The sequence below is a fragment of the Macaca nemestrina genome, chromosome 18 (assembly GCF_043159975.1).
Source record: "Macaca nemestrina isolate mMacNem1 chromosome 18, mMacNem.hap1, whole genome shotgun sequence".
Taxonomy (NCBI): Eukaryota; Metazoa; Chordata; class Mammalia; order Primates; family Cercopithecidae; genus Macaca; species Macaca nemestrina.
In genome coordinates this window covers 70,641,180-70,667,738 of record NC_092142.1, presented here as the reverse complement: position 1 = coordinate 70,667,738, position 26,559 = coordinate 70,641,180, and the positions used below count along the sequence as shown (strand labels likewise).

The window sequence follows — 26,559 nt, the reverse complement described above, 5'->3', positions numbered from 1 at the left end:
TATTTCTTCCTTTTAGCCTTTCTTTTACATTCCAGCTGGCCTGCTGGACCTTTATTCTTGTGTATTCCTTTCTTCTTCCCTCACTTGCTTGTAAGGATTTTGAATGTTATATATGGGTCAATAATAAACCATATCCTCTGACATCCTTAAAAAACAAGACAAAACCTTCTACTTTGTTTTTATTCTGGAAACAGTAAGGCTGATGAGTGATTAAACATTATCTTCAAGTACACAAAGGTTCTTACTACAGAAAGGTGGCTGCCAGTTCTCCATCTTCAGGACAAAAGAAGAGAAATAGACTTCAGTGGAGCATACAAACACAGAATGGAAGACAAAAGAGAATGATAGACTCTCTAACTCTGAGAGGCTAAAAACAAAGAATATTCTTAACGTATTTAGAATTGCTATGTGCATGTGTTTCTGACCAAAGGAAAGAGAAAATTCTAATGAAATCCCTTTTAGTACCATACTTCTGATTGTGTTATCCCCAAATATTTTAACTATAAATATTACCTGGTAGTGTGTACCTTGCTTGTCCTATGTTATTTTGTCATATTATCATTCCTGGTTTCATAATAGCTGGTGCCCATTATAAACCAATCAGAAAAAGATCTTGGTTTGGGATAGACATTTACTGTTCATAAAGGCTAAAAACTGTTTCTCCTTGCAATAATATATAATAATAAAAAAATAAGCATAGCCAAAATTTTCATTTGCACTCCAGAGGAAATAGTCTGAATAAATTCACCCTATTCATACAGTGTTTTGTGTTTTTTTTTTTAATATTGTTTTAAGCACTGCTAAGTGTTAACGTTTTACATTAAGTCATTACTTTGACAGGGATTTGATAATATAATTATGGCCTTTATAATCATGTAGAAAATCATGTTAATTAAATAAACAAAAACTGAAAGAAAATGAACATTTTGATTGGGTTTATTTCATCAGAAGAATCAGACATCTCAAAATAGAAGCAGACATCTGTGGAAATGAAGAAAAATCTACAGTTCTTAAAAGCCTAGACTCTCTGCTGAGGATATTATCATATAGAGATCTAGGAAATAGTTCAGTTTTAAACATACCCCTTAATAGATATATTAAAGCTGAATTTCCATCTTCCCCTCTTTTTGTTTGATTTTCTTTTAAAGCTGTATTTTTAATGGCAGGTGAAGCTATTGTTTTTGTTTATACTTTGAACAAATATGGCATCTTTTACCCGGGAATATCAAATTCCCATAAATTTCATAGATAGTAGTTATTATATGTGAAATATACAAAACATGAGGCTTCCTGCAAATTCCTGGCAGGGTGTGGAGCAGGGGTGGTGGGTATATGCATTATATCCCATTGTTTTTAGGAATTTTTCTTTGGGTTCCTAGTGATGATTATTCCCACTGAAGGGAGATCTGTGCCCAGCTGGCATGTTTTTATACCACAGCAGAATTCCCAATGATACTTTATCATTTAGACCTCTTTCCTTAAAAATATGAGGGAGCTAGAGTGATTTTTTTTTTTATTATTAAACACTTCAGGAGTTTTATTTTTGTCTTTTCATATTTTTGTTTGGCATGTAGTAGGTACTCAATAGTTGAAGCCATAAAAATCTTTGGTTATTTTCAAAGTGATTCTCTTGGAATGCTATGTATTTATTATATCAGTGTCAAAAACTGTTCTGGAATTGCCCTCAGAGCTTGTGTTAGAGTCTTTTGAATATACTTATCTTTGCAGGTCAATTAATATTTATTTAATGTCTATAATGTATGTATTTCAATTTTTGTTGTAGAGATGGGGGTCTCACTGTGTTGCCCAGGCTGGTCTTGAACTTCTGGCCTCAAGCAATCCTCCTGCCTTAGCCTCCCAAAGTGTTGGATTATAGGGATGAGCCACTACACTTGGCCTGTATTGTTTAAATATCATGATTTCAACCATTAGCTTATTTACTGCAGTTGTAGCTATTGCGCAGCAGTCTCCCTTGTGTCAGGAACAGTTACTAAGTCTGAAGGTGGACAGTGAGAAATAAGATAGAATAAAAATAAAATAATATAATATAAAAATAAGAAATGGTTCTCTTCCAAGAATTATAACTTAGAAATGTACATTCAAATTAACATACTAGAAAATACAGGTCATCAGCAAAGCCTGAGTCCTGTCCTCTCACTCTTCTCTGTGGACAGCATGAGCTTCACCACTCACTCCACCTTCTCCACCAACTACCAGTCCCTGGGCTCTGTCCAGGTGCCCAGCTACGGTGCCTGGCCAGTCAGCAGCACGGCCAGCGTCTATGCAGGCACCGGGGGCTCTAGTTCCCGGATCTCTGTGTCCCACTCTACCAGCTTCCAGGGCGGCATGGGGTCTGGGTCCTGGCCATGGGGATGGCCGGGGATCTGGCAGGAATGGGAGGCATCCAGAACGAGAAGGAGACCATGCAAAACCTGAACGACCACCTGGCCTCCTACCTGAACAGAGTGAGGAACCTGGAGATGGAAAACTGGAAGCTAGAGAGCAAAATTTGGGAGCACCTGGAGAAGAAAGGACCCCATTTCAGAGACTGGAGCCATTACTTCCACACCATCAAGGACCTGAGGGCTCAGATCTTCACAAATACTGTGGACAATGCCTACATTGTTCTGCAGATCGACAGTGCCTGTCTTGCTGCTGATGACTTTAAAGTCAAGTATGAGACGGAGCTGGCCATGTACTAGTCTGTGGAGAACGACATCCATGGGCTTCGCAAGGTCATTGATGACACCAGTGTCACTCGGCTGCAGCTGGAGATAGAGATAGTGGCTCTCAAAGAAGAGCTGCTCTTCTTGAAGAAGAACCACAAAGAGGTAGTAAAAGGCCTACAAGCCCAGATTGCCAGCTCTGGGTTGACTGTGGAGGTAGATCTCGAAATCTCAGGACCTCGTCAAGATCATGGCAGACATCTGGGCCCAATATGACAAGGTGGCTCGGAAGAACCAAGAACAGCTGGACAAGTATTGGTCTCAGCAGATTGAAGAGACCACCACAATGGTCATCACGCAGCCCGTCAAGGTTGGAGCTGCTGAGATGACACTCATGGAGCTGAGATGTACAGTCCAGTCCTTGGAGATTGACCTGGACTCCATGAGAAATCTGAAGGCCAGCTTGGAGAATAGCCTGAGGGAGGTGGAGACCCACTATGCCCTGCAGATGGAGCAGCTCAATGGGATCCTGCTTTACCTGGAGTCAGAGCTGGCACAGACCCGGGCAGAGGGGTAGCGCCAGGCCTAGGAGTATGAGGCCCTCCGGAACATCAAGGTTAACCTGGAGGCTGAGATCGCTACCTACCGCCGCCTGCTGGAAGAGGGCGAGGACTTCAATCTTGGTGATGCCCTGGACAGCAGCAACTCCATGCAAACCATCCAAAAGACCACCACCTGCCTGACAGTGGATGGCGAAGTGGTGTCTGAGACCGATGACACCAAAGTTCTGAAACATGAAGCCAGCAGAAGCAGGGTGCCCTTAGGGGAGCAGGAGGCCAGTAAAAAGTTCAGAGGTCCAAAAAAAGGAGAAAATACAATGTTATAGTAGATAACTGTATACAGTGGAATCAGCGTCTCTGGGTGAGCATCATGGAAGAGGTGGCATTTCAGATCTTGATGGGTATATATAGGAAAATATGGGAGAAGAGTATAGCAGGAAACGAGAAAATTGTAAGCAAAGACCCCAAAGCAGAAAAGCGTTTGGTTCAGTCAGAGAATGGTGAGACAGAAAAAGAGGGAGATAGAACTTTGGAGCTAGAGTCCCAGGGTACTAACCCCAATGCTGAAACATACCGTGTCCTTTGACAAGTGACTTGAAATGTGTCTTGGTTTTCTCCTCTGTAAAATGGGGATAAGATTTGTACCTACATCACAGGGTTGTTATGAGGAATAATACACAATAATACATCTAAAACAATGCCTGGCACATAACAAGCACCATGTAAGTGTTAGAAAATGAGAGAGTGGAGTATTTTCTCTACTGTACTGAAAGCCACTGAAGATTTTTGAGCAAGGTGGTGAAAAGATAGGTGCTATACTTTGAGAGCATGATCCTGGCACTACTGTGTACAGTTGATCATGAGAGAGATGCTAGTTAAGAGAGCTCCTGGGAAGGGGAAATGCCAGCTTGCACTGGAACAATAGCTATGGGAATGAAAAGGAGGGGCTGGATGCAAGAAACATTGGAGGGTCCCCATGACTTGTACATACTTTATTTTATTTTAAGTTCTGGGATACATGCGCAGGATGTACAGGTTTGTTACATAGGTAAACATGTGCCATGGTGGTTTGCTGTACCTAGCAACTTATCACCTAGGTAATAAGCCTAACACGCATTAGCTATTTATCCTGATGCACTCCCTCTCCTAAACTTCCCCCACCCCTGCCAGCAGGCCCCAGTGTGTCTTGTTCCCCTCCCTGTTTCCATGTGTTCTCATTATTCAGCTCACACTTACAAGTGAGAACATGCGGTATTTGGTTTCCTGTTCCTACGTTAGTTTGCTGAGGATAACTGCTTCCAGCCCCGTCCATATCCCTGCAAAGGACATGATCTCATTTCTTTTTATGGCTGCATAGTATTCCATGGCATATATGTACCACATTTTCTTTATCTAGCCTATCATTTCTGGGCATTTGGGTTGATTCCATGTCTTTGCTATTATTAATAGTGCTGCAGTGAACATACGCATGCATATATCTTTATAATCGAATGATTTCTATTCCTTTGGGTATATATCCAGTAGTGGGATTGCTGTGTCAAATGGTTTTCTGATTCTAGGTCTTTGAGGAAAGGAATTGCCTTTGTCTTGAATTGTCTTCCACCATGGTTGAACTAATTTACATTCCCACCAACAGTGTAAAAGCATTCTCTCTCTCCACAGCCTTGCTAGCATTTGTTGTTTCTTGACTTTTTAATAATTGCCATTCTGATTGGCGTGAGATGATATCTCATTATGGTTTTGATTTGTATTTCTCTAATGATCAGTGATGTTGAGTGTTTTTTCATGTTTCTTGGCCGCATAAATGTCTTCTTTTGAGAAGTGTTTATTCATGTCCTTTGCCCACTTTTTGATGGGTTGTGTTTTTCTTGTAAATTTAAGTTCCTTGTAGATTTTGAATGTTAGGCCTTTGTCAGACGGATAGATTGCAAAAAATTTTCTCCCACTCTGTAGGTTGCCTGTTCACTCTGATGATAATTTCTTTTGCTGTGCAGAAGTTCTTTAGTTTAATTAGATACCATTTATCAATTTTTGCTTTTGTTGCAATTGCTTTTGGGGACAGCATCATGAACTCTTTGCTGGTGCCTATGTCCTGAATGGTATTGCCTAGATTTTCTTCTGGGGTTTTTATAGCTTTGGGTTTTATGTTTAAGACTTTAATCCATCTTGATTTAATTTTTATAAGGTGTAAGGAAGGGGTCCAATTTCAGTTTTCTGCATATGGCTAGCCAGTTTTCCCAGCACCATTTATTAAATAGGGAATCCTTTCCCCATTGCTTCTTTTTGTCAGGTTTGTCAAAGATTAGAGGGTTGTAGACGTGTAGTGTTATTTCTGAGGCCTCTGTTCTGTTCCATTGCTCTATATATCTGTTTTGGTACCAGTACCATGCTGTTTTGGTTACTGTAGCCTTGTAGTATAGTTTGAAGTCAGGTAGCATGATGCCTCTGGGTTTGTTCTTTTTGCTTAGGATTGTCTTGGCTATATGGGCACTTTTTTGGTTCCATATGAATTTTAAAGGAGATTTTTTTTTCTAATTCTGTGAAGAATATATGTCAATGGTAGTTTGATGGGAATAGCATTGACTCTCTAAATTACTTTGGGCAGTATGGCCATTTTCATGATATTGATTCTTCCTATCCATGAGTATGGAATATTTTTCCATTTGTTTGTGTACTCTCTGATTTCCTTGAGCAGTGGTTTGTCATTCTCTTTGAAGAGGTCCTTCACTTTCCTTGTTAGTTGTATTCCTAGGTATTGTCTTCTCTTTGTAGCAGTTGTGAATGGGAGTTCATTCATGATTTGGCTCTCTGCTTGTCTGTTGTTGGTGTATAAGAATACTTGTGATTTTTGCACATTGATTTTGTATCCAGAGACTTTGCCTGAAGTTGCTTGTCAGCTTAAGAAGCTTTTGGGCTGAGACAATGCGGTTTTCTAGATACAGGATCATGTCATCTGCAAACACTTTGACTTCCTCTCTTCCTATTTGAATACCCTTTATTTCTTTCTCTTGCCTGATTGCCCTAGCTGGAAACTTCCAGTACTATGTTGAATAGGAGTGGTGAGAAGCCATCCTTGTCTTGTGCCGGTTTTCAAGGGGAATGCTTCCAGCTTTTGCCCATTCAGTATAATATTGGCTGTGGGTTTGTCATTAAATAATAATACCATATTATTTTGAGGTATATTCCATGAATACCTAGTTTATTGACAGTTTTTAACATGAAAGGTTGTTGAATTTTATCAAAGGCCTTTCCATGTCTTTTGAGATAATCATGTGGTTTTTGTCTTTAGTTCTGTTTTTGTGATAAATTATATTTATTGATTTGCATATGTGGAACCAGCCTTGCATCCTGGCAATGAAAAGGAGGATTCCCTCCTTTTCAATTGTCTGTAATAGTTTCAGAAGAAATGGTACCAGCTCCTCTTTGTACTTCTGGTAGAATTCAACTGTAAATCTGTCTGGTCCTGAGCTTTTTTCAGTTGATAGGCTATTTATTACTGCCTCAATTTCAGAACTTGTTAGTGGTCTATTCAGTTATTCAGCCTCTTCCTGGTTCAGTCTTGGGAGGGTGTATGTGTCCAAGAATTTATCCATTTCTTCCAGATTTTCCAGTTTATTTGCATAGAGGTATTTATAATATTCTCTGATCATTATTTGTATTTCTGTGGGATCAGCAGTGATATTCCCTTTATCATTTTTTATTGTGTCTATTTGATTCTTCTCTCTTTTCTTCTTTATTAGTCTACTTAGTAGTCTATCTATTTCATTAGTCTATCTATTTTTTTTTTTTTAAAGAAAAAAAAAAACAGCTCCTGGATTTGTTGGGGTTTTTGTGAAGGGTTTTTGTGTCTCTGTCTCCTTCATTTCTGCTTTGATCTTGGTTATTTCTTGTCTTCTGCTAGCTTTGGGGCTTGTTTGATTTTGGTTCTCTAGTTCTTTTAGTTGTAATTGTAGAGTGTCAGTTTAAGATCTTTCTAGCTTTTTGATGTGGGCATGTAGTGCTATAAATTTTTCTCTTAACACTGCTTTAGCTGCATCCCAGAGATTCTGGTACATTGTCTCTTTGTTCTCATTGGTTTCAAAGAACCTCTTGATTTCTACCTTAATTTCATTATTTACCCAGGTGTCATTCAGGAACAGGGTGTTCAATTTCTATGTTGTTGTGTGGTTTTGAGTGAGCTGCTAAATCTTGAGTTCTAACTTGATTGCCCTATGGTCTGAGAGAATGTTATGAGTTCAGTTCTTTTGCATTTGCTGAGGAGTGTTTTACTTCCAATCATGTGATTGACTTTAGAGTAAGTGCCATGTGGCAGCAAGAATGTATATTCTGTTGTTTTTAGGTGGTGAGTTCCGTAAATATCTATCAGGTCCACTAGATCCAGAGCTGAGTTCAAGTCCTGAATATCTTTGTTAATTTTCTGTCTTGATCATCTATCTAATATTGATAGCAGGATGTTAAAGTCTTCTACTATTATTGTGTGGGAGTCTAAGTTTCTTTGTAACTCTCTAAGAACTTGTTTTTATGAATCTGGGTGCTCCCGTATTGGGTACATATATATTTAGGGTAGTTAGGTCTTCTTGTTGAATTGAACCCTTTACCATTATGTAATGCCCTTCCTTGTCTTTTTAAAAAATCTTTGTCTTTTAAAAAAATCTTTGTTGGTTTAAAGTGTGTTTGGTCAGAAACTAGGATTGCAACCCCTGCTTTTGTCTGCTTTCAGTTTGCTCAGTAAATTTTCCTTGAGCCTATGCATGCCTTTGCATATGAGATGGGTCTCTTGAATACAGCACACCAATGGGTCTTGACTCTTTATCCAGCTTGCCATTCTGTGTCTTTTAATTGGAGCATTTAACCCATTTACATTTAAGGTTAATATTGTTATGTGTGAATTTGATCCTGTCATTATGATGCTTAATGGTTATTTTGCAGACTTGTTAATGTAGTTGCTTCATAGTGTCATTAGTCTTTGTACTTCAGTGTGTTTTTGTAGTGTTTGGTAATGGTTTTTCCTTTCCATATTTAGTGCTTCCTTCAGGAGCTCTTGCAAGGCAGGCCTGCTGGTGACAAATTCCCTCAACATTTGCTTGTCTGAAAAGGATTTTATTTCTCCTTCACTTATGAAGCTTAGTTTGGCTGGACATGAAATTCTGGGTTGGAAATTGTTTTCTTTAAGAATGTTGAATATTGGCCCCCACTCTCTTCTAGCTTATAGCATTTCTGCTGAGAGGTCCACTGTTAGTCTCACGGGCTTCCCTGGCCTTTCTCCCTGGCTGCGCTTAACATTTTTTCCTTCATTTTGACCTTGGAGAATCTGATGATTAAGTGTCTTGGGGTTGATCTTCTCATGGAGTATCTTACTGGGGTTTTCTGGATTTCCTGAATTTGAATGTTGTTCTGTCTTGCTAGCTTGGGGAAGTTTTCCTGGATGATATCCTGAAGTATGTTTTCCAACTTGGTTCCATTCTCTCCATCTCTTTCAGGGATTGGGGAGAACCTGAATCAGTCATAGGTTCAGTCTTTGTATATAATCCCATAGTTATTGGAGGTTTTCTTCATTCCTTCTCATTCTTTTCACTCTAATCTTGTCTGCCTGTTTTATTTCAGCAAGAAAGTCTTCAAGCTCTGAAATTCTTTCCTCTGCTTAGTCTGTTCAGCTATTGATACTTGTGGTTGCATTGTGAAGTTCTCTTGTGTTTTTCAGCTCCATCGGGTCATTTATGTTCTTCTCCAAACTGGTTATTCTTGTTAACAACTCCTGCAATGTTTTATTATAATTCTTAGCTTCTTTGCATTGGGTTAGAATATGCTCCTTTGGCTCGGCAACGTACGTTATTACCCACCTTCTGAAGCCTACTTCTGTCAGTTCATCCATCTCAGCCTCAGCCCAGTTCTATGCCCTTACTGGAGAGGTATTGTGATTATTTGGAGGAGAATAGGCACTCTGGCTTTTTGAGTTTTCAGTGTTTTTCTGTGGATTCTTTCTCATCTTCATGAATTTATCTAACATCAATCTTTGAGGTTACTGAACTTTGGGTGGGATTTTCATGGGGACTTTTTTGTTGATGCTGCTGTTGTTGCTTTCTGTTTGTTTTTCTTTCGACAGTTGGGTCCCTCTTCCATAGGGCTGCTGCCATTTGCTCACGGTCCATTCCAGACCCTTGTCACCTGGGTCTCTCCTGTACCTGAAGGTGTCACCAGTGGAGGCTGCAGAACAGCAAAGATGGCTGCCTGCTCCTTCTTCTGGGAACCCCATCCCAGAGGGGCACCAACCTAATGCCAGGAGGAATGCTCCTGTATAAAGTGTCTGGTGACCTGTGTTTGGGGTTCTAAGGGACCTGCTTAATGAAGCACTCTGGCTGCCCCTTGCTGGAGGGGCTGTACTGCACTGGGGGGAATCCCACTTGTCTGGACTGCTTGGATTTCTGAGAGCCAGCAGGGGGAAAGACTAAGTCCACTGATCCGTGGAGATCACGGCCACCCTTCCCTCCAGGTGCTCCATCCCAGGGAGATCAGAGTTCTGTCCCTAACCCCCTGGCTGGAGTTGCTGAAATTCCCACAGGGAGACCATGCCTGGTGAGGAGGGATGGGTCAGGGTCCAGCCTAAAGAGGCAGTCTGGCCATGGTCTTCCACAGCTGCTATGCTGTGCTGTGCTGTGCTGTGGGGAATTCCCACTGGGTCCAAACCACCCAGACTCCCTGGCACAGGCAGGGGAAAACAGCAGATTGGAGCTGCAGTCATGGCTGCTGCCCCTACTTGCCAGGAACTCAGTAGTCTTAAGCAGTCTCCAGCTGAGCAACCACTGAGAATCTCCACAGCTCTGTGCTTGAGACCCAAGGCCCTGGTGGGATGGGCTCATGAAGGGATCTCCTGATCCGCAGGTTGCACAGATCTGTGGGAAAAGCATGGTTTCTCGGGTGAAATAGCACAATCATTCACCATCTCATTTGGCTGGGGGTGGGAGCTCCCCTTGCCATGTGTGGCTCCCAGGTGGGCGGTCACTCCACCCTGCTTTTTTCCTTGCTCTCTGTGGGTCATGCCAACCGCCTAGTCAGTCCCAGTGAGAAAACCTGGATACCTCAGTTGCCAGTGCAGGATTCACTTGTTATTTTCATCCTCAGTGGGGGCCTCTGACCGCACTTGTTTCTAGTCAGCCATCTTGGCCCCTCCCTGCCATACTTTTCAAGTGTTTAAACTGAAGGTATCTCTGTTTTTGAAATAATCAAAAGTCATTTCGAAATAAGTATAGTGACCAAGGTGGATTTTTGTGTTTTTTTTTTTAATTAGAGGCCAGACATGATGATTCATGCCTGTAATTCCAGCACTTGGGGAGGCTGAGGTGGGCGGATTACATGAGTCCAGGAGTTCAAGACCAGCCTGGGCAACATAGTGGATCTCTGTCTGTACAAAAAATACAAAAGTTAGCCACTTGTGATATCATGTACCTGTGTTCTCAGCTACTCAGGAAGCTGAGGTGGGATGATCACCTGAGCCCACAGAGGTTGAGGCTGCAGTGAGCTGTGATCATGCCACTGCATTTCAGCCTGAGTGACAAAGTGAGAGCCTGTCTCAAAAACTAAAAAAGAGATGGATTTTTAAAGTAATGAGGCAAATTTTCTTCTATGGATTTTTAAAGTGATACTAAAGGCAATCCAAAGGAGATTTGCTTTAAAAAAATGTATAGTACATTTAGTGGTGGAATAAATGTATAATTTCCCAATTATTACTATAAAGGAAAATATGCACTTTGTTGTATAAAAGTTAGTGTGCTTATCTAATCATCAGTAATATACATCCTCCCTTCTTAATGAAATTAAATTTGAAAAATAAGTTACTAATTTATTATGATAATCTCTTGAATACATACTTACAGAATGGAGATAGAAATATATTTAAAGACCAAAATTTGGTCTTTTATTCATTCTACTTAGCATTTACTGATATGTGTACCTCTTGGGTGCTCCCACATCTTGTTGATTTCCCTTCTTTCTGTTACTATTTGCTTTTATCTTCTATATTTCGACTGATTGATTGTAGAGATGAAAGTCTCATCATGTTGCCCAGGCTGATCACAAACTCCTGGCCTCAAGCAGTCCTCCCACCTTGGCCTCCCAAATGCTCAGATTATAGGCATGAACCACCACACTCAACCATTTTTTTAAAACCAACTTTGTTAAAATGAAGAACAGGAGGGGAAGGACAAAAGCCAGGATTTGTTAACTTTAGTTACTACCAAAGTGAGGGAGGGGACTTCATTTGGGTAATTTCAAATGCTTTACATAGCTTTTCAAAGATGCGTGCTTGCACTACCATTTTCTGTATTCTGTTGCAATTTATTGATACCATTATTGAGTTTATTAATGGTCTCCTTACCATATTGTTTACCCATGTGCAGTTCAATAAGTACGGCCGTATGTGCTCATCCAATAAGCTTTCTCCTCTCACGTTGTACCTGCTCTGACGTGATAAAAAACCAAAAACCTTTCATAAAATAAGTGTATGTGATGCATTGAACATTGCATTTTACTTAAAACACCCCCTTTTTTGGCAAATGAACCACATTGCAAAATTTTAAGCTGAAATTGCTAGCAGTGTTTCCAAGATAAACATGCTATTTATAGACAAAAATCTTTTAAATTATCAGTTAATGAATACCTAATGGGCTGCACAGTAATAAAATCACAAAAAGCGAATGATTAGTTATTTTCAGTCAGTTAAGAAGGACTCTCGTAACTGGAGTCTACACCAGGAGTGGGACTGTCTTTTCCACCATATAAGTCCTAGGGATTAGACATCTGTTTTCATTTCTTATAGTGAAAAGAGGTCTGAAACAATGTGTAATGTCCTAGTAATGAGACAGAACTGTTTGATGAGTTAAGAGCAGATATCTGGATGGATGGAGGTCAACGAGAACTGTAGTCTCTCTGCCTCTTGTTGAAAAGAAAATACCCTGTAGGAAAAACCTTCAGTCATCAGTTCAGCAAAAATAATTATAACTCCCACTGGAGACACTGAAAGGACCTGGGCTCTCTTTGTTAAGTCCAATGTAGGATTTTCTTTTTTTAATACTTATTTTAAAATTAAAACTAAGTGAAACATTTTTGTTTAGCTTTTTTTTTGAGATGGAGTCTCTCTCTGTGGTCCATGCTGGAGTTCAGTGGTGTGATCTTAGCTCACTGCAACCTCCACCTTTTGTGTTTAAGCGATTTTCCTCCCCTAGTCTCCCAAGTAGCTGGGATGACAGTGTGCGCCACCATGCCTGGCTAATTTTTGTATTTTTAACAGAGATGGGGTTTCACCATGTTGGCCAGGCTGGTCTCGAACTCCTGACCTCAGGTGATCTGCTCTCTTCGCCCTCCCATAGTGCTGGGATTACAGGAGTGAACCACCGCGGCCGGCCCCAACATAGGATTTTCTGAATGGTGTTTTTTTTACCTAAGCCTCATTCTTTTTTTTTTTTTTTTTTTTTTTTTTTTTTGAGACGGAGTCTCGCTGTGTCGCCCAGGCTGGAGTGCAGTGGCGCGATCTCGGCTCACTGCAAGCTCCGCCTCCCGGGTTTACGCCATTCTCCTGCCTCAGCCTCCCGAGTAGCCGGGACTACAGGCGCCGCCACCACGCCCGGCTAGTTTTTTTTTTTGTATTTTTTAGTAGAGACGGGGTTTCACCGTGTTAGCCAGGATGGTCTCGATCTCCTGACCTCGTGATCCGCCCGTCTCGGCCTCCCAAAGTGCTGGGATTACAGGCTTGAGCCACCGCGCCCGGCCACCTAAGCCTCATTCTGCAAATGAAAACAAAAAATCATTTGGTAGAGGGGACACCAATAATTCGGTGTTTTTGAAATGTCATTACTTCTGCAAGTTAAGTGTTTGCTACCTGTGTCTTCTACCAATTCCAAATATGTTGATTCTTGTCAAGCCCCGTGTAGGAGATGGAGGTGCTAATTCTTCAGAATAACACCAGGCCAGTGAAACTGGAATGGGATAAAATCCGTAAAGAATTTATCCTAATTCTTGGGTAAGTCAGCGAAGAAAATGTATGAACATGAGATTGAATTCTCAACCCTCAATGTCATTCTCTCTTCAGATACCCAGAAAATTTCAAAGTAACTCTGGGTTATGAACAAAAAAGTTACCTGCTTTGACCAGCTATTTTTCATGTGTTAACCATGGTGTTCTCTTCTAGCTGTGCAGAGCAGTATAACTTGTATTAGTCTGAAAAGCAGAAATAAAAACCTTAGTGTTTGTAAGGACATTTCTGGCAAATGAAAGCAGGAACTTTGTGTGTTGCAAATGGCAATAAAAACTTCGGAACTCATTAATATAGCATATTTTGTTGCTCTTCTGTATTCTATCAAAAGTCCTTCTTACCAGTGCTTTGAAAGGAGTTTAGACAGTAACTAGGCACACAACTATGCCAAGAATTTTAATTGAGTTGAGGGCCTTCATGCAAATAAGGCTAAGACTTGGAATAGCAAATAGAATTCTTTAATTTGTAGGTGTTTTGATATAACCAGTTGATATGCAGATTAGTCCCCAGTGGGATATTGACTATTGAAGTATATGTAAGCACTTTGTAAATTATGAAGCATTACCAAATGTATCTGTTTTAGGTTTGCCCTATTCCTATTGGCAGGTACTGTGGTCATTCATTCATTCAACGAATATTTACTACGTGCTTACTATGTGCCAACTACTTTTGTAAGTACTAGAGATATAGTAATGAATAAAACTTTATATTCATATGAATAAATTTTTATACATAAAATAAAACATAAAAAATAGCCCAGGCATGGTTGCTCACACCTATAATTCTAGCACTTTGTGGGGCCAAGATGGGAAGATGGCCTGAGGCCAGGAGTTTGAGACCAGCCTGGTAAATAGAGTGAGACCCTGTTTCTATTAAAAACTAATAAAAATAAAAAATAACTTCAGATAGTGATACATGCTGTGAAGAGGAAAAAGCAGGATATTTAGATAGTGTGTGAGGAAGAGGGTGGGTTTTGAGTAGGGAAGAAGTGAAGCATTTTACCTAGGTTGTTCAGGAAAAGTCAATCTGAAGAACTAACATCTGAACTGAGGCATGGTTCTTGAGAAGTCAGCCATAAGTTCTAAGTGGAGGGAACAAGCAGTGTGAAGATGCTGTGATAGGAAGAAGGTTGGTATGTTCCAGAATGACAAGAAGACCAGGTTATGAAGTGAGCAAAGCTCATTGGAATTTATAATCTCATGCCTGCAGAATGGCAAGTGAATGAGGGAAGATGAAATACACTAACTTTTCTTTATTTGTACATTTTTTTTGTTTTTGCATGAGTCTCTACATAGCTAGATGAAGCATGTTAAAGAAGAGAATTATCTTGACTGTTTTACTACTTTCCCCTAGTGTCCTAGGAAGTATTTCTCTATGAGCACCATGTCTCCATTCCCCCTCTTTATTCAGAAATATCCTTTTCAATTTTTGTTTCCCTTCTTAACAAAATTTACAAAGGAAATGCAGATTATTTTTCTTTTATGCCTTTGCATATAACCTTATCAAAGGAAATAGAGGAAAACACTGAAGAAATAGATACTATAGTAATTATATATTTTGAAGCAGATACTGCCTTTGTTATAATAGAGTCAGGTCATCATGGGCAGCTTACTTAATTTCTTTTGAGCCTCAGTTTCCTCTTCTATAAGAAGGTGACTACTATTTATCTTATAGAATTACATGAGATCAAGCACATGAAGTGTTTAGCACAGTGCTTGGCACATAGATAATGTGTATGGAGCACTTACTGTTTGTCTTTTAGAGACAGGGTCTTGCTCTGTCACACAGACTGGAATGCAGTGGTACAACCTTGTCTCACTGCAGCCTCAACCTCCTGGGCTCAAACAATCCTCCTACCTCAGCATCCTGACTAGCTGGAACTACAGGCGCACACCATCATTACTGGCTAACTATTGTATTTTTTGCAGAGACGGGGTCTCACTGTGTTGCCCAGGCTGGTTTCAAACTCCTGGGCTCAAGTAATCCTTCCACCTTCACCTCCTAAAGTTCTGGGATTATAGGTGTGAGCTACCATGCCTGTCCTTACTGTTATATTACCATGAAGATCTTTATTCTTTCGAATCACTTCCCAGTAAACCTTTTCTGCAAACTTTTTCAAATAGTTCCAATAAACTTTTAGGCTGGCATCCCCCCTCCGCCAGCTTATGCCATTGTCCAAATACCTTTTTCTCTATTGTCCAGCTCAAAGACTCTGTATGTTTATGAGACCATCTTTTGGTAACAAAAATGCCAGGAATCAATGATTTATTAAAATCCTAGTATTAATTCAGGCTCCTGTCAATCTCCTAACAAAGCCTATACATACTGTGTAGCTAAAGATTCCATAACATAGGTGAAAATGCATGAGTATATAGCCCTTGATCTCCTGAGCTGCATTCGGCCAGTCTCGTCTTTCCTTTCTATCCAATTAATGACATTCTTGGCATATGGGGATCACATAGCACAGAATGTGTCCATATTCTGCCTGCGAAAACCCACGTTGTTCTCCACCTGCAAAAAGGCAACCTCTGCTTTTCATTTCTTTTTTGTGTCATTTTTTGATGTCATTGTTCTCCCTCTCTCTTCCTTCCCTCTCTCCCTCTCCTCCTTTTCTTCTTTCCTTCCCTTCCTCTCTCTCTCTCTCCCTCTTTTCCCTTCCCCCACTGCTTCCACCCTTCCTAGTAAAGGGAAGAGGGATGGACCTTGGGCATTGGTCTTAGAGGAGGAAACTTACATCATCACCTAAACTGATTCTAGAAGTTTTCTTGAAACTCAAAAATGATTTGCTTCACTAATACTAACATCACAATCCCCTGAGAAGACCATCACCAGTTTTCTACTACATTTTAGCTTCTACTATTTTCCTTGTCTAGATTGCTTTTTTTTTTCTTTTCTTCAAGAATAATCTCAAATCTTACTTCTTCTACTACATCTTACTAACTCTGGACTTGATTGATCCCCTGCCACTCAACACTTACACTGTTGTATACTTTTTGCTACTTAATTCATATTACGGAACCTGGTGCATAAATTAAAGGCTTGTTTCTCCAATTAGATTATAAATTTACTCAGAGCAGGGATTGTGTCATACATATTTATAGTATCTCACTGTTTTTATCTTTCCCTACCCCAACTATAATCATACTTCTTTATAAACACCTGAACATTCCTTCTTCCTTGACGATAAGGGTATGTTAGCAAAGCTCTATGACCTTTTTTTTTTTCCTCTGACACGCGAATTCTCAGGTCAGAGTTCTATAACTTGAGCAAAATCAAAGAGAGTGGTATATTTTGTAACATTAGAGATACTACACAGGGCAAAGCTTAGCTGTTACTGCAAGAAGCCTATCTACAAGAATAGATTCAGGCTAATTTGAATGCCTCAGTCTATACCTTATTTCATCCTCAATTTCTTTTTTTCTTAATTTCAACTTTTATTTTAGATCTGGGGGTACATTTACAGGCTTATTAAATGGGTATATTGTGTGATGCTGAGGTTTGGGTACAATTGATCTTGTCACCCAGGCAGTGAGTATACTACCCAATAGGTAGTTTTTCAGCATTCCACCCCCACCTCCCATCTTTTGGAGTCTCCAGTGTCTGTTGTTGCCATCTTTGTGTCCGTATGTACCCATTGTTTAGCCCCCACTTATAAGTGAAAACATGCGGTATTTGGTTTTTGTTCCTGCATTAATTTGCTTAGGATAATGGCCTCCAGCTGCATCCATGTTACTGCGTAGGACATGATTTTATTCTTTTCTATGGCTGCATAGTATTTTGTGGTGTATATGTACCACATTTTCTTTATCCAGTCCACTGTTGATGAGCACCTAGGTTGATTCTATGTCTTTGCTATTGTGAATAGTGCTGGAATGAACATACAAGTGCATGTGTCTTTTTTGTTGAACAATTTATTTTTCTTTGGGTATACACTCAGTAATGGGATTGCTAGGTCAAACAGTAGGTCTGTTTTAAGTTCTTTGAGAAGTCTTCAAACTGCTTTCCACAGTGGCTGAACTAATTTATATTCTCACCAACTATGTAGAAGCATTCTGTCTTCTCTGCAACCTCACCAGCATCTGTTGTTTTTTACTTTTTAGTAATAGCCATTCTGACTGGCGTGAGATGTTATCTCATTGTGGTTTTGATCTGCATTTCTCTGATTAGTGGTGTTGAGCATTTTTTCATGTTTGTTTCACCTTAGATTTCTGAGTGAGTTGAGAATGTCTGAGCATCAAAAGCAAACCTTGGAATAGGAGCCAACCCCCAAATAAAATAAACATACTTGAAGAAAAATTAGACTTTTTTGTTTCTCCTCTTAAATGCATTCAATTCATTTAGCTTCTCATTTATATCACCACCAGAAGACAAAGAATGAATGCTGGTCATTCAGGTGTAAAATTTTTTTTTTGTTGATAGCTCTAGCAATTTGGTTAGAGAAAGTAGGGAAAATTCAGGACTAAGAAAATTTAGAGACTATGATTTTCATTTATCAACTCCTTCACTTCATTAATTATGATAAACCATAAAAATGGATTAATGCATAAAAGGATGATCAGTGTGTATCATTAGAAGAAAATAATTGCTTAAAAATTAGAGATTTAAAAACAAAGAGGACGATAGTGAGCTCTGTTATTTAAACCAAAGAATATCATTGAAATCCTAAATAAACAAGCCATCCAACAGAGGAAGATATCTACACTTGGTGAGTGCATCCTGCTATGTATAAGTTTAAAAAGGAAGAAGAGAAGACAGTGCTGGGAGAGGAGCCGTGTATACCTGGATGTGCTCTATTAAAAGAGGCGCTTGATTGCTCAGTAATTGCAGAGCTAGGTTCTTGGGGAGGCTTTTGTCATCCCTCCTTGGCTGACACCAGACGATAGTGTGGCTCTGTGATAAGAAACAGAGGACCAGTGTCTCCATGGTAACTAACTGAGCTCTATATATTATACCTCATTACAAATGAGGATAGATAGTAAAATATATATACACACACACACACACACACCCCCCAAGAGTGAATATATATGTGTGTGTATGTATACATCCTGTCTTCTATCTAGAAAGTGAGTAGAATTAACATTTTTGAGAATGTGATTGCATTGAAAGGATAAATTTGATAGACCTTTTTTCCCCATTGGTGCAGGTAAATATTTCATTTTTCAGTTCCTCTGATGGTTTTGTTCTGAACCCACCCAGCTGTAGTTTGAAAGATTAATGATGGGCAGCGAAAGAACGTGAGAAGAGGTGGTGAATGAATAGAAACCAGCACCAGAGAAGAAAGAGTATTGTCTGGCCTTTGGGACAAATAAATAAGGATTTACTAAGTCTGCTAGTTTCATCCCCATAACAGGAAAACCTGGAACCCATTAGAATGGAGACCTGGAGACTTTTATAATGTAGTGATTCCTAGAGTTCCAATCCTACACAGACTGTTGACAAGAAAAAAGAAAGAGGGATGGAAAATCAGCAGTTTACTTTCTAATTTTCTCTTCTATAGGTATTGATTTTACTTTAACACAACTAACTTTGCAATGCCTCTCCTCACATAAGACCATTACACCTATGTGTTGATCTTTATAAGGTTAAACACATTTCCTCAAATTTTAGCCTGCCTGTGTCATGCATTTTAAAGAAAAAGACCAAATTAAAGAAGTCATCAGTGAGTAAACTATTAAGTAGAAATTAAAACTTTTTATTCAAGACACAGGATGCAAATATTTGGTCAGAGAACAAAGACCCCAGGAGCTTTTTGGAACCATTATATTAGCTTCAATGTATTAGTCCATCTGCTCGTAGATAAATGACTTTAAGCTCTGAAACAAGGACCTTTAGTAGCCCAGCAGGGACTTCTGTTGATACTGCAGGCTGATTCCTTCCCTCACTGGGTCTGTTTCTCAATCACTAATTTCTGAACCAATATTTGGGTCATTGCTAAAAAGGGCATACATGTAGTTTTAAGACAAAAATAGCTCTTTGATCTAAGTAACATACTTTTCTACCTTTTAGGTCCTTCTTACTGATGTCTTGCTCTTCTGCATGGCTTGTGAAAACTATTAGAGTCGTCCAAGGTAAGTGCATTGCACAGGGGTGACAAAAAAGTGGGTGGGGTGGTGGGGGAGAACATAGATATACACCCAAGAGGAATGGAAACATACATTCACACGTAACTTGTGCACAAACATTCATAGCAGCATTATTCATAATATCTAAAAAGTAGAAACCATCCAAATATTCATCAACTGATGAATAGGTAAATATAATGTGGTATATCCTCATAATGGAATATTATTTGGCAATGGAAAGGAATGAAGTACTGATGCCCGATACCACAGGGATGAACCTTGAAAACATTATGTAAGTAGAAGAAGCCAGTCATGAAAGACCACTTATTATATGATTCCACATATAAGAGGGGAGTTGGGGGTGACTGCTAAAGGATATGGGGTTTCTTTTGGCAATGATGAAAATGTTCTCAGTTAACTGTGGTGATGGTTGCAAAACTCTGAATATACTAAAAAACATTGAATTGGACACATTAAATGGATGAATTGCATGGTATGAGAAATGTGAGGATTTTATCTCAAGGTTATTATAAAAAAGGGGTGTAGGTGAGGAGGAAGATGGTGATCCACAACTAGGATGACCATATGTTGTGATTGCCCCGAATTACCAGTATTTTGCCAGGTATGCCAATGAATTGTTAATTGCTCTGCCTTAACTTTCAAAAGTGTCCTGTTTGGATGATAAACTATATGGTCACCATATGTGTGACCAGAAGTACTATGATCTTCTGCAATGTATCTTAAAGTTATCTAACCAAGATAACACTTGGGGTTCTTTTAAAGGTAAATATCCCTGTGTTCCCCCCATGGATCTTAATTCAGTAAGTCAGAGGTGGAAACTGGTGTTTTTGTATTTTTAACAGTTATCTATGATGATTCTTATGAGTTTTTGGCATTCACTATTCTACTTGTTAAAAAAAAAAAAAAAAAGAGGTGAACAAATTACCTTTGGGGGCAAATATAATTCCAGGGAGGTACAAGAAGGCTATTGTAGGAAATTTGCTGTGGAAGGCTAAAAATGAATTCTGACATGAATTGAGAGAATAATGGTAATAACATAAGGACAGTGATAGTTCTAAGAAATATCCTTCTCTCTTCTAAGATTTAAAAAAAACCACATCTATTATTTGGTAAGAATGAGTGAGGATTAATACTCATAATGATTTACCTGTAAGTTTCTTCTCCAAGGTGGCCAAAGGTAAAGGCAAAGTGGGTTCTGGGGTATCCCTGATTATTGTCATTCTGCCTTAGGTCCTGACATCCACTGCCTTCACTCAAACCCTTCTGGCCAGTTCCATCCTACAGATTCTAAGTTCCTGACTCAGAATTTTATTGTTGTGAACCTTTACACCCAGGTTTGGAGACAGAAAGGAGCACCCTCAAGTGAGGCAGAGCAGTCTCAGAAACATAGGAAAATGAAGAAACCTAAACCTTGGGACAGGTTTTTTTTCTGTGTTTTTTTTTTTTTTTTTAATTAGAAGAGGAACAAAGGACGTTGGGTCACAGTTTCTAAAATAAACATGAGCAATAGGGCATATATAATGGCATAATATGAACCAAACTGATAAAAAGCAGTGTCACAATATCCATAATATACATTTATTGCTTATCTGAATTCAACATTAACTTCAGTTTAAGGATGCTTAGTCTTCATTGTTCATAGGGAAGAAGCCTTCAGTTTCAAAGCCTAAAATGAAAATTGTGCTGAAGAAGCCTAGACATTCCCACATGTGTAGAATCATCATAAAATTTCTTAAGGAGGAAAAAGTCATTACTAACCTATTCTCTCATTTAGCCAGATTGCTTTAATTCATATCCTTTTTTGCTACTTTAATCAATCAAGAAAACGCTCTCCTGCAGATTCAGAGCTCAGAAGTATACTCTTCCTTGCTCCTGTCCATGCCCAAGCCTCTTGATCTCTGGGGAAAGGGTTGACATCTGAGAAGATTTCTTTGTTTCACTTTGTTCCAGCAAACTGTTTGAAATAGTCAGGCTTTTGACCGAAATTTGAGTATTCTTTCTGTCCCTTAGGTACTGTCTAAAATTTTTCAGTGTTTTAAAAAAGATTTCTAATTAGTTGAGGGACCTCCAGGGTGAATATTACTATTATTGAATAACTGAATACAAATTAAACTTTTATGGTTTCTAAGCTACTGCTTTTTTTTTTTTTTTTTTTTTTTTTTTTTTTTTTTTTTAAAGATAGAGTCTTACAGTGTTGGCCAGCAGGCTGGTCTTGAACTTCTGTGTTCAAGCAATCCTATGTCAGCCTCCCAAATAGCTGGGTCTATAGGCATGTGCCACTACACCCCAAGTTGCTGCTTTTTAATAGAACGTTTAATGTATAACTTTTAGATTCCAATAAAATATTAGCAAGACTTATTAACTTAGCAGATCTATGTGGCAATATTATTTATCCCAGGAATGTTTAGGTGTCCAGGTTTGGTGCGTTTATATGATTGGACACCCATGGACTGACTGGGAAAGCAGCAGTTTAGGATTGCCCACAAGACAAAGATTTGGAAAAACTTTAAAAAGTTTTGACCACAAAGGTCATAAATTTTAGTCTAGTGATGCAGATTTACTGGATCCTGATGAACAACTGGAGTGAAAAGCATTTTCTAGAAGAAGAACCTGTAGTGATTTCTAGGTAAAGGACTTCAGATGAGATCCTGAAGTAATAAAATATTGGCAGGTTTAGTAGACTCACAAACATGAGGTTAGTCAGGGGTCTAAGGTGATAGACATATGACATCAGAAACAAAATAAGTACTAGGCAAGGCCATGGCCCTGAACTTTTATTAGAGTTGGGAATTGAGGATATTCTGAACCCCAAGGATTTAAACCAAGAGAAACAGTAGCAAGGCAAATCAGTTTAAAAAATAATTCTGATGTATATTGGGAAGGATTTTATTCAACTTAAAATCAGAAAAATAACCACTAGTAGTTTATGTGATGCTTCTTTTAATTCTTATCTGGTATTTTAGTTGTAGGTTCCTATTAAGGTTCAATAAACCGTGACAATAGACCAAGGGCTGGGCTATGATAAAGTCTTCCATTTTAAACAAACACAAACAACATTGAACCAGAAAGAGACATAAAGTCTGTTTAAGGCATTGGTGTGTTTGTATAAGACCTGGGTTATGTAGGAGTAGCAGTAAAGAAAAAAGGCTCAGACATCTAATAGACATTTCTTTTACTTCCTTTTTATGTGACTTTAGGTGGGCCTATGACTTAATCTGTATGACCTTTGCTAGCTCTGCAGTTATTTTTAGTACATGTTGCCAGTTTTCTAAGTGGTTTTACCATTTTACATTCCCATCAGCAATTTTTTAGAGTTTTAGTGTCTCCATATCCTCACCAACATTCAGATGAGTGGATGGTGGTTTCTCATTGTGATTTTAGTTTGTATTTCTCTGATGACAAATGGTATGTAGCACTTTTTCATATGTTTATTGGATGCTTAGATATCATATATTGTAAAGTGCCTGTTCCAATTTCTTGCCTATTTTTAAAAATGAGGTGAGGTTTTTGAGGGTTGGTTGGTTGTTTTTTTGTTTTCTGTTTTTCTTTTTTTTTTTTTTTTTTTTTTTGGTTTTTTGTCTCTCTTATTGATTAGTAGTTTAAAAGAAAATATCTTCTAGAATATGAGTTCTTTACTGGATATGCATCTTGCAGATATCTTCTTCCAGTCTGTGGCTTGCTGTTTTACTCTCTTAATGGTGTCTTTTGATGAACATAAGTTCCTAATTTTAATATAGTGACATTTATCAGTTTTTTCCTTTATATTTAGCACTTGTATGTCCTATTTTAAAAACTTTTGTCTACTCTAAGATATTTTATGATATTTCAGCTGCTTTATTTCAAAGTTTAAATCTTTAATCCATTTAGAATTTTAGTAAGAGATATGAGGTAGGGATCCAATTTTATTTTTTTCCAAATGCTTTTAAACTTCTCTAAAAACATTTCTCAATTAATATTTTAAATGCCACCTTTAGGGTGTTTCCAATCACAATAATCATAAGTTTTTGATATAAAACACTCCAATACTTAGCAATGTTCAATGAAATATTAAAACACCAAAAGACACAATCTCAGAAGCAGATAAATCTCTCTGTGAACCAAATATAGAACAAAAAAGCAAAACAATGAGTGGAGCTGAAGTCAAAGGGCTTCTGTGTTGTGGGTTTCTTGTTTTTTTTAAGGGGCAGTATTTGCTGGGAGTTTAGCTGCTGTGAGATAAGGAGTATTTAAAGTATATGAACAAGGAGATGAATCCTGATTGCCTTGTGAAACCAGGGGCTGGGGAAAAGGATCTTCTTCTCATGAAAAAAGGCAAAAAGCCTAGGGGAAAACAAAGTTTCTGGTCACTACATTGGGCTGTGACTTTTAGAAAACTTCAGGGTACATTTGAAGGAAGGTACAGCCTCATAATCAGAACAGAAGTGACTGTGAGCTTGTGACAGCATCAGGTTTATCTCCACTGTCACCCTGGGACAAGAATCTTAATATGCCTTTATCAGACCTCATCTGGACTGGAGTGATCATGACTTGGGTAGACATAAACACAGGACTACCTGGCCAAGGTCTAGGTTGAATACCGAGGAAGAGAGAGGAGAAAAACAATGAACCTTATACAACAGGCCAGAATTCCATGCCTATGGATCAGGTATTCCTTAAACCCCTGGTTAGTAGCGCTGGCTGAGGCCCTGAGGAAAGGAAAGGCAAACTTATATCTGGAATGGATACCAATTGCTGTGAGGAAGAAAACAAAACAAAACACTGTGGACCCTTCGAGGATAAAAGGAGCCCAACATAATCAACTTTCCGTCTAATGACTGGTTGTCACATTGGAGGCTCAGCACTGATACGTGTTGCTGGCAAGTGGAATATTCAGAGACAACCGTAGCTATATCAGCCTTGGTGAGAGTCCATGCCACTGAGCCCATGTATAGCCTCCATTTCTGCCTCTCTGGTCACTTCATTCATGGGCCATTGTGCTGGGGTGGCCAGTGACAAAAACTGGCTAATATTAACTCACCAAGTCATTTTGTTTACTTGATTGTTTAATGCTCCTTCTGTGATAATAATTTCATTTTAATAATGTTTTCAGGGGCCAGGTGTTGTGGCTCAGGCCTGTAATGTCAGTGCTTTGAGAGGCCAAAGCACTCTCAGGAGAATTGCTTCAGGCCAGGAGTTTAAGACCAGCCTGGGCATCATGCCAAGACCCTTGTACCTTCCTAATGAGCATTAATGTGTGATACAACAATCTTTATACTTCATTCATGCCAATTCTCACAGGCCTGTTTACATGCTGGTACCCCAGAACTCCTTGTCTCTGTATCTTTCAGTCTTCCATGTGTCTGACCAGTAGGCCAAGCCATTTGTCACTGCCCATGAATACATATATACTGTCATCACAGGCCCACTCCTCCTTCCACACAAGGTGGATGACCATTGCCTGAACTGGGACCATCAGAAAGATTTTCTCTCTTCACTGTCTTTCAAGGCCTCCTGCCAATGAAGTTGTAATGCAGCTGCCATTCATTTTTGGCTTGAGTAACCTATTCATTACCTCAAAACCCAGGCTTTGTCTACCTCCTTCACATGGTTGTATATATGTGTATTGGATATAAATGTGTGTACATAGGTTATGGTACGCAGGCCATAGGTGTGACTTAGGGAAGAATTCTGGGTGAACTGTGGTGGATGATGGGGAGTGGGTCTGCTCATGCAGCTTACGTGTGCCCTGTTGTCCTGCTCGTGATTATCCTGTATGTAGTATTTCTATTTTAAAATGGGTTGTTGGCGAGCCATCTTAACTTTATGACTTACTGAGTTCAGCAGTTCTGGACACAAGGTCACTAAGTGTCACATGCCCAAATGTTCCATCTCTGTTGGGTCCCAGTACTATATCAGAAGCTGTTTTATTTTTTATTTATTTATTTTTTTTGAGACCGAGTCTCGCTCTGTCGCCCAGGCTGGAGTGCAGTGGCCAGATCTCAGCTCACTGCAAACTCCGCCTCCCGGGTTTACGCTGTTCTCCTGCCTCAGCCTCCCGAGTAGCTGGGACTACAGGCGCCCGCCACCTCGCCCGGCTAGTTTTTTTGTACTTTTTAGTAGAGACGGGGTTTCACCGTGTTCGCCAGGATGGTCTCGATCTCCTGACCTCGTGATCCGCCCGTCTCGGCCTCCCAAAGTGCTGGGATTACAGGCTTGAGCCACCGCGCCCGGCCTTTTGTTTTGTTTTTGAGACAAAGTTTCGCTCTTGTCATCCAGGCTGGAGTACAATGGCACAATTTTGGCTCACTGCAACCTCCGCCTCTGGGGTTCAAGTGATTCTCCTGCCTCAGCCTCCCCAGTAGCTGGGATTACAGGTGTACACCACCATGCCCAACTAATTTTATATTTTTAGTAGAAACGGGGTTTCACCATGTTGACCAAGCTGGTCTTGAACTCCTGACCTCAGGTGATCCACCCACACAGGCCTCCCAAAGTGCTTGGAATACAGGCCTGAGCTACCACGCCTGGCCCAGAAGCTGTTTTTAAAAAGTCATGTAATTTTATGCTACAGATGTCATGGATCCCAGGTTCTGCACTGTGATTCTTCCCTAGAGTTTACTATAAACACTGCACTTTTTATCACAACTGATACACATAACACCATAGGGTCTGCTGGATTGTATAACTCAAGTGGCTGGGCCACTTGCACTACAGGATGTACCTTCTAAAGAGCTCTTGTTCCTAGCCCCACTCAAAGCTAGCAGCCTCTTATATTGCCTGATACGTAGGCCAGATCAGTACACCTAGTTGTGGAATGTGTGGCCTCCAGAACCTAAGAAGGCTTAATAGGCATGTGTCTCCTACAAATAATGAAAGTATTGCCTCTTCCTTTCCAATTTAAGACCCCATTTTTCTTTCTCTTTCCTAATTGCATTTGCTATTCCTTCTGTGACAGTGCTAAGTAATAGTAGTGAAAGTGAACTTACTAAAAATTTATTGGCCTGGTGCATTTTGAGGTATAGCTTTCTGACGATCAAATTTTTTTTTTATCATAATTTGTCCATTTAGATTTGCTGTCTTCTCTGAAGGTAGATTTTTATTATTTATATTTTCCTAAAAATACATCCATTTTAATAATGTTTTCAGGGGCCAGGAGCTATGGCTTATGCCTGAAATCTCAGTGCTCTGAAAGGCCAAGATGGGATAATCTCTTGAGGCCAGGAGCTGAAGACCAGCCTGGGCAA

General features: G+C 39.5%; 2 long non-coding RNA genes and 1 pseudogene across 2 annotated transcripts in view; 2 read left to right on the top strand and 1 right to left on the bottom strand.

Annotated features, from left to right (window-relative positions):
* LOC105491334 (uncharacterized) overlaps positions 1-26,559 on the top strand; it is a 371,652-nt gene that overhangs the window by 262,913 nt on the left and 82,180 nt on the right. The window contains exon 5 of the long non-coding RNA XR_011616557.1: positions 19,260-19,321. This is a non-coding gene — a long non-coding RNA (uncharacterized lncRNA). The remainder of the gene's footprint in view (positions 1-19,259; positions 19,322-26,559) is intronic.
* LOC139359907 (uncharacterized) lies at positions 168-20,580 on the bottom strand. Its single transcript, XR_011616558.1, has 4 exons — positions 20,484-20,580; positions 13,357-13,435; positions 11,598-11,681; positions 168-273 (listed from the first exon to the last, which is right to left on the bottom strand). It is a non-coding gene; the product is annotated as an uncharacterized lncRNA (long non-coding RNA).
* On the top strand, positions 1,591-5,235 carry LOC105491549 (keratin, type I cytoskeletal 18 pseudogene; annotated as a pseudogene).